Here is an 8,333-nt window from a genome sequence, read left to right on the forward strand (position 1 = left end):
CTTAGCACTGTACCCGGCACATCAAAGCCCCTCAGTAAGTGTTCGTTGAATTAATTAGTTAATTCAGGACAGAAACTCAACAGATGTTGTCATTCTTATTTTACTTGTCTCTTCAGAGGCAGCAATTGCCAACAAGAGAACATCGGCCTAGGAGTCAACCAGCCTTTTCTAATCCTGGGCAGATTAAATGCGTCAGGGAAAAAAAACTTTCCCTCACTCCTTACCCTTCACCCCTTTCTGCCGCTGCCACGCCCTTCCAGATAACACCCAGAAATCCTCCTCTGTGATATTTACCATAGTTGTTAATAAATTATTCACATATTTATTTGTTTAAAACATTTCTCCTCCAGGAGACTGAAACTCTGTAATAGGACTGGTAGGTTCCCAGCTCCGGGAATAATGCCTGGCATAAAATAAGCACGCAAAATTTCTTCTACTTGTGGAATAGAAGAAATATTAGTCTTCTCACGGCTGAAAACACTGGAATTTAAAAATAAATTATAAAGAGTTGACATTTTTACTTTCTGAACAGCTGGCACCAGAATTCTTCGGAAACACTTTGATGAGCAATTTGAAGGAGGTGAGCACCTGAGGACTGCAGGAAGGTGCTGAGGCATCAAAGAAATGGCTTCCTGGTTCTGCCCGACACAGCACGAGGAATTTGGCCTCAGAATGGAAGGAGGAGCTGAGCTGACAATGACATGAAACTGGGGTACCAGGTAAGGTAGAGAGGCTGAGAGGGAGTACAAATTCCTTTGGAATTCTCTGTTTCCATCTCTCTTTCTTAAATCTAAATCTTCGATAAAGTCCACTCACCCTGCAAACCACCTTGTGGGAGTGTGTGTGTGTGTGTGTGTGTGTGTGAGAAAAGTGAAAACTGGGGAAAAGCCTGAATGTGACATCATCTGAGTCAATGCATCACTGAACAGAACCAAACATGTGAGACACTGAATCAATCCGTAAAGTAAGTAAATAAAAATCTGGAGCCAGAGGTGACTTTGAGTACCGTAAACTGCCTAGGTACTTCGGGAAAGCAGACACAGGCCTTGGAACTGGGGACCTGATTTCGTCTTACCTAGACTTCCAGACACAGGGACCCCCCAGGTGACACCTGGGTTAAAACAATGAGAAACTCCCCCTATTTGTCACCCTAGCTCTGGCCTTCGGGCTCATCCTTTCACCAATTTGGAATTTGGAGTCTAAAAATGGGAAAAGAAAAAGAAGGAATGAGAGACCCTTCTCTCTCATCATCAGATAGGATAAACTTGACCGAAATGTCTCTTCCTACCTGTCTTCTAAGAGAGAATGTAGTAGTTTAGTGATTTAAAGTCTTTGGGGGAAAGTGCTCCATAAATAAACAGCATATCCTTTGCAGTTATAATCAAGTTACTCAAAGTAAACGCCAAATGATTTCCTTGATTTTACTTGATTGCTCAGATTTTGTCACTTTGAAATTTCTTCAGAGCATGACTTGCTCTGCTGCTTTCAACTCCCTACCTGGAGAATCATCTGTGAGGACAACCCTGTAAAAATCTCTGATGATGACTCATGAGTGACCTGCCAGGAGAAAAATATCTGATATCAAGAGTTCTATTCTGTACATTTGTGTAATCTTAGAACACTGCAGGAAGAAGGAAAGAGTTGCCCAGTCAGACACAAATTATTTGAATATATGTATAAACAGGGCCTCTTCATTATCAGAGAACCTGGTAGGCTGAACCATGATTAATACAAGGTTGTGTTACAAATGTAAACACATCCGGGTTTCACGACTGCCAACAGCTCCTGTTTTCATTGGAACAAACTTGATTCTTCCCAGAGAGAGAGTTTTCAAGTTTTCTTGCCAAACTTGGTCAACTCACAACAACACACACTAATACATTCACTCTACTTCCACTGGCCTCTGAATTCGGGGAAGGAGAACCGGGTGGGGAAGCAACTTTGCTGACTCTTTAGTATCCACTTATTATATTCAAAGCGGCTTTATTGATTGTAACTAAGGTGTTTTAAAGCACAAAATCTGTGGTTAATTTGTTATGGCAATAGGAAACTAATACAGTGGGTGATTCTGGTTATCATTTTAGGGGAATTTTGAAAGCAAGGGAGTTTTATATTTTCCAAATTTTTTTTTTATTAATGTATAGTCAGTTGACAGTGTTGTGTCAATTTCTGATGTACAGCATAATGTGTCAGTCATACATATACAAACATATATTCCTTTTCATATTCTTTTTCACTATAGGTAACTATAAAATATTGAATATATTTCCCTGTGCTATACAGTATAAATTTGTTGTTTATGTATTTTATATATAGTAGTTAGTATCTGCAAATCTTGAACTTGGATATTTTCCAAATTTTATATACAGGCATACCTCATTTTATTGTGCTTCATAGATGTGTTTTTAACAAATTGAAAGTTTGTGGCAACCCTGCACTGTCAGATGGTTTGCAATTTTTAGCAATATAGTATTTTTAAATTAAGGTATGTCCATTGTTTTTTAGACATAATGCTAATGTAAACATAGATGTACTGGGAAGCCAAAAAATGTACGGGATTTACCTTATTGCAATATTTGCTTTATCGGGTTGGTCTGGAACTGAACCTGCAGTGTCTCTGAGGTCTGCCTGTGATGTACATGCATTACTTTTATAATCAGAAAAATACCATGTCTAATATTTTTTCAAATAATACTAAAATGGTCATGAGAGCTGTGGTAGAAAATTTTAAGCGTTTAGGCTCAAAACTGACAACATCCTAATCCTTAAAGCTCTTAATGTCATTTATTGAGAAAACTGACTTAGGAAGATTCACAGAAAGGTGGCAGAGTTTATTTTAATCAAGAGCGCATAAATAAATAAAATCCAATGTATTAGGTAATTATTGAGGACCTGCAGAGTACGAGGCACCATCTGGATCCATCAGCTGGCTTGTATCTTCCACAGAATTCCTTAAAGGACAAAGCCTAACGTTCCCCGGCAGGACAGTGTGCTGCCATGTACGGACACATCTGCCCTACACGAGCTTCCTCTGCTGTGCAGTGGCTGCGGCGGTGATGCTGGTGTTCCTGGCGGGGGCGGGGAGGGGGTGGTCAGATATGGCACTAGGTGGAGTCAATGGTGTTGGGACAGAGGAAGAGGTGGTGGGGCTGGTAGGAGAGGGGAGAGTAGAGGTGATGGACTATTTCACAATTTGTTAATTAGGCAGGCCACTGGAGCACCACAAAGATGTTCTGTTTGTTGCAACATGTTGATTCCTTTACTGTCCTTTGGTAATTTTTGACCAGGCCAGGTGAACCAGAGAGAAGCTAATGATATGGCTGAAGGGGGAGGTAAAATAACCACCTTTTTCTTCATTTCCTGCAAACTCCACAGTACCTTACACAAAGCTCCCATGGCCTTGTCTAACATAACTCTCCATGTCCTGTTTTCTCTCTCCAGGCACCATTTGCTGGAAGCACACCCACCATCCACCCTTCACTTCCCCCACCTCATGCCTAGAGCTTCACACAGTCAGCTCTCTGTCTCCCTCAGCCTGGAATACCCTTCTCCCCATATTAAAATTAGTTTATCCTCCAGCACTGCTTAACTCAAATGCCAGCTGCTTCTTGCAATCATAAGTGAATATTCAGATGCATTATATTATTGAATCCGTTCCATTTGAGTCTTGCTTTCTCATCCGACAGTGTGTTTATTTGAACCTGGGACCCGTCCACTGCTGGAAAAAATTTCCCTTCAGTGGGTCTCTTTTGCCTCTTTGCTCTCAGCTCCAGGCATGAATGTCTATATTATTGTTTATTTTATACTGCTTCACAATTAGTTACTGTTTTACATGTTTGCATCCTCTCTTCTGACCCCACTGGCAATATATGTGTACAAATAAAACATACATGGGATTTCTTCTCCAGCTTCTCCTCCTACCAGGAATTTTGACAGTCACAAGTTTTCAGAAAGTTTAGAATTTTCCCTCTGCACTACCACCAACTTAACTTAATGTGGAAAGTTCACAGATGTGTCACACACTGGAGTCAGGAAATGCTACAAGATGATTGCTTGCTGCTACTATTTTTTGTAAAGCCTTCAACTAGCAGGACCTGTTGCTTAAGGAAGGTGGAGTAATGAACTTTGTAGAAATGCCTTTAGTATTTCAAGGTGGAGTAGTGCATAATATCACTGGAGGAAGTATAGGGAAATAATTAACTTCAAAATTAACTTCAACAGTCGAGCGGAGACCACGCCTGACCCTCCCCACTGAACTCAGTTTTCTCTTATAAAAACATGTTTGGGTGGCGGGTAGTTGGCGGAGATTGGTTTAAGCTTTTGGCTCTAATACTCAAATAAAAGCAATGGTAGTTCAAACCAGATTTGAGACTCTTTGCATGCAATTATTAAAGAGTTTCAAAGTCAGTTAAAAGCATATATAAGTGAAAACTAAGTAAATTTCACACAAATACTCTCGGTCATTTGAAGAGCAAGTGGGTCTGATAATTCTTAGCAGAAATAAATTGTTGATGCCTTTCAGGAATTGCATCTTCCAAATTATACTGTTAATTTGCCGCTAAGTGAGGCAAGACTCTAGAAACTAGTACATGTTTACAAAATAAAAATTCTAATATAAGAAATGCAAAGAGATACCTCTTTTGCCAAAAATCTATTTGTTTCCAAAGTTTAGGATTAATTTCTAGTCTTTGAAAGAATTTCTCTTTCTCTTTTTCTCGGTGTATGTGTAAAAGTAAATATTTTTTAGTTTATTTTGCCATATCACTTATTTTGCAAAACTACATAAATATTTAAATTAGAAATAAAAGAGAATATATTTCCTCAAAATAAAGCTTCCTCATACCATTTTTTCCCCCAAAACAAGTGTTTCCGGAAACAGAGACTTCTTTTTGTGGAATGTATTTTCCCATTTGCAAATAAGACGAAGGAATGAATTAAAAGAGCCATGACTGTCTGTTGCTGGATAGAGCAGAAAGTAGGAAAAAAACCCTCATTTTTCCTCTACACTCTCAGTGACCTTCTCTTCTCCATCCGGAAGGCATGACTGTCAGCACTGTGGCATCTCTCTGCTCTCTGCTGAGGAGAAGGAAGAGGCTAAGAAATACCTGGCACTGTGTATTCTGGAAACAAACATACAATCTTCAACTATAAAAGTGGAAAGGAAAGGCAATCACACATGACTGCCACCATTTTTCTTTCCCAGTTTTTCTCTCTGAAACATGGAACCAGTTACACAAATGTTAGCCGAGGGCACATTTTAGGTTATTGGGGAATTTTTAAAGGAGAGGATCATGAGACTCCATCATATGAACTCTAGATTCTACTCACCCTTTCCAACGGCCAATTTTATCATTGTCGTTAAGCAATTGCATTACAGTTTCAAAAATTAATGGTTTCCAAGAGTGCTTGGTGGGCCAGGATCCTTCTAGCTCTCATTTTAAAGAGAACGGAATGGTAAAAAGGAGGGGGGAAGGACTGGATTGGAGCAGGAGGAGGAAATTTTGCAGACACATTCTTCAGGTTAATATTTATTGACATAACTAGGTTCCAACTCACAGTTAACTAACCAAGTCCTAATTCTCTGTCCTGGAGCAAATTTAACCTCCTACAGCAGTAGTTAGTGCTCAAACTTTTGTCCATCAGAATCACCTCAAGCTCTTGTTAAAACACAGATTGCTCGGCCCTACCCCTCAGAGTCTCGGATTCGGTATGTTTGGAGCAGGGCCCAAGTGACACAGGAAAATGAGTGTGGGGTGAGAAGCAGGGCCATGTCCCAGGCTCAGTTGAATCCCTGGGACATGCCCTGCCAAGTGTGTGTCCTTGACTTCATGCAGGAAATAATTCAAGAGTGAGCCACAGTCGAGTAAAGGTAGATTTATTTAGAGAGATACATCTCTATAGACAGAGTGCTGGCTGTTTCAGAAGGCAGGAGAAAGGCCACAAGGTGTGGGGGTTGGGTGCTCAGTTTAAAGTAAAAGTAGGTACACACTCCATAGACAGTGTGCGGGCCGTCTTACTCAGAAAGGAGAGCAGCTGTGAGGTGTGGTGGTTGTCAGTTTTTATGGGCTTGGTAGCTTTATGTGCTAACAAGTAGGAGGATTATTCCAACTATTTGGGGGAAGGGGCTGAGATTTCTAGAAATTGGGCCACCGCTCACTTTTTGACCTTTTATAGTCAGCCTCGGAATTGTCATGGCCCCTGTGGGTGTGACAGTCACCATGCTAATATATTACAATGAACATATAATGAAGCTCAAGGTCTACTGGAAGTCACATCTCCTGCCATCTTGGACCTCAAGACTTGTTGGGAGTGAAATTTGCCACCACCTTGGTGTTAATTGCTGTTATTTTTTGAATAGCTGTGCCCTGCCGCCTTCCTTCCTGTCTCACAGCATTTGCCTTTCTAACACGTTCCTAGGTGATGCTGCTGCTGTTGGTCCAGGGACCGCACTTTGAGAATCCCTGTCCTATAGCAGTTATTTGCAATCCTGACTCTGCATCATAAGACACTTTTTGGAGATTTTATAAAATTCTGATACTGAGGCCCCATCCTAGATCCACTGAAACAGAAACTTGGGGGTGCTCCTGTCAAAGATAAAGAAATCTGTACACTAGTTAAAGCAGTAAGTGTAGATTTTATTCAGTCAGAACTATTGCAATAGGGCAGACAGTCCAGCATGAACTGAAATCAACTTTGTCCAAAGAAAAGGCAAGAGAGGTTTTAAAGATGGGGTAGGCAAAGGGAAAGGCACTCAGAGGTGTTAAGGGTCTGTGTGACTAGGCCATCCAGGTTGGTGAATTGGCACTTATCCGGAGGAGAAACAAACCTCTCCTATCTTTAAAATAGGAGAGTGGTGCAAGTTAGTGCATTGTACCCACAAAAGTTAGCCCCTCACCCTCCCGTGGGGACCGGAAATAAAGTGAGACCTAGCTCCTTAAAAGATTGCATTGCAAAGAGATTCTTGAGATTCTTGAGAAGACCGTTCTGGGTCATAGAGATTAACATCTCAAAGGAGCAGGGAAAGAATTTATAATTGCAAACTTTCTAAAGTAACTGCTCTAAGAGGGGGCTTGGGGGCTTATCTGCCTGCCACCAGGGTTGGGTTGGAACAAACAGTAAATTCTCCTGGCAACGCTGAGCTTGCTCAGGCAGGAATTTAAAGGGATGTGGCCTTGAGTTGCTAGAAACCATGTGGTGTTTCTTCAAGTCGCTTAGACTGTGGGGTGGACGGGGCAGGGAAAGGCAAGTCACTCCCACGGAGTCTGAGGGTTTCCTAGCCCAAGGTTGAGGCCTGGCTGAGAAGAGGACTCAGAGGAGTCTGACTAGACTTTGGTCAAGGAGAGATTCTTTGTCATTCTAGGCATCTGCATGTTGAAACTTTGAAACTTGTCCATAGGTGATTCTAATGACCGGGATCAAAAACCAACTCGTACAATAAGGAGGTTTACAGTTCTAGAAGAGACGTAAAGTTTGCAGAAACACATTTCTTTTATAAGTTGTTCTTAATACTTACACAACAATTGCAGAGGCAGTTGGCAAACAGGAAAGGTTTCCGCACTGCTCTATGGTGTGGACACACAGCATTTCAGAGCAGCTGCAATTATCTAATGTTTTACAAAGTACCTTTCATTAAGTTCCAAGTTAAGGAAGATAAGGGACTGAGAAGTAACTGCAACGAACACTCTGAATTCTTTTTTTTCCCCCAATGTTTAAAAACATGTATTCAAGGACACCTGACTGTTGGCTGTGAGAGACCTAGCCCAAGCTCCCATCTCTCCCAAGTCCAGAGCCGCCCCTACACATACCCAGGGGAAATCATGCCAAATCACATCCCCTGGCCGCAGCATTTTTGTTCAGGGCAAATTATGTTAAAATAAACACCAAATGCAGCCTTGAATGGGATAAGAAATAAAAAGGAAATGCAGCCTGAGTCATCAACTTCTTGGACGATAGTGGGAGTGAACTGGTTATGGGGTCTGCTGTGGACTAAACTGTGTTCCCCCTGCAGTTCATCTGTTGAAGCCCTACCTCCCAATGTGACTGTCTAGAGATAGAGTTTTTAAGAGATAGTTCAGGTTAAATGAGGTCGTTAGGGTGGGATCCTATCCAATAGGATCAGCAGCTTTGTAAGAAGAGAGAGATCTCTTCATGGTCACACACTGAGGAAAAGCCAGATAAAGACACAACGAGAAGGCAGCCACCTGGGAGCCAGGAAGAGGGTCCTCTCCTGAAACCCAATCAGCTAGCACCTGATCTCTGACTTCTGGCTTCCAGAACTGTGAGAAATGAATTTCCGTTGTTTAAGCCACCCAGTCCATGGTGTTATGGCAGCC

This window comes from Camelus ferus, chromosome 29 (genome assembly GCF_009834535.1).
Source record: "Camelus ferus isolate YT-003-E chromosome 29, BCGSAC_Cfer_1.0, whole genome shotgun sequence".
Classification (NCBI taxonomy): Eukaryota; Metazoa; Chordata; class Mammalia; order Artiodactyla; family Camelidae; genus Camelus; species Camelus ferus.